This window comes from Aptenodytes forsteri, unplaced genomic scaffold (assembly GCF_000699145.1).
Source record: "Aptenodytes forsteri isolate BGI_AS27 unplaced genomic scaffold, ASM69914v1 Scaffold404, whole genome shotgun sequence".
NCBI classification, from domain to species: domain Eukaryota; kingdom Metazoa; phylum Chordata; class Aves; order Sphenisciformes; family Spheniscidae; genus Aptenodytes; species Aptenodytes forsteri.
The window spans coordinates 393,517-393,780 of record NW_008795629.1 but is presented as its reverse complement, the minus strand read 5'-3'; the positions used below and the strand labels follow the sequence as shown (position 1 = coordinate 393,780).

The following is a 264-nucleotide window of genomic DNA, read 5'->3' as shown; positions in this document are numbered from 1 at the left end:
GGGCGGCCCTCGCCCGACCGGGGACGGGGAGCGCTGCTCCGGGGCACGGGGAGGCCGAGCGGGAGAGGCAGAGAGAGGCGCTTGGCAGAGGGAGAGACGACGCGCTGCGGAGTACGCGGGTGGGCCGGCGGCGGGCTCCAGCCTGCGCTCCCGGCACCCCGCACACGGGAGGGCTGCTCCCGCCTCGGCCGGGGTGCTGCCGCCTCCTCCCTCCCTGCCACACACCCTCCCCGCTCCGACCGTCTCGCTCCCGCCTGCTCTCAC

The 264-nt window shown here is 78.0% G+C and overlaps 1 protein-coding gene across 1 annotated transcript in view; it reads left to right on the top strand.

Annotated features, from left to right (window-relative positions):
• Positions 1–264, top strand: part of LOC103901506 (zinc finger protein ZIC 4) — a gene marked incomplete at its 5' end in the record, with an annotated part of 8,450 nt that overhangs the window by 6,108 nt on the left and 2,078 nt on the right. The window lies entirely within an intron of this gene.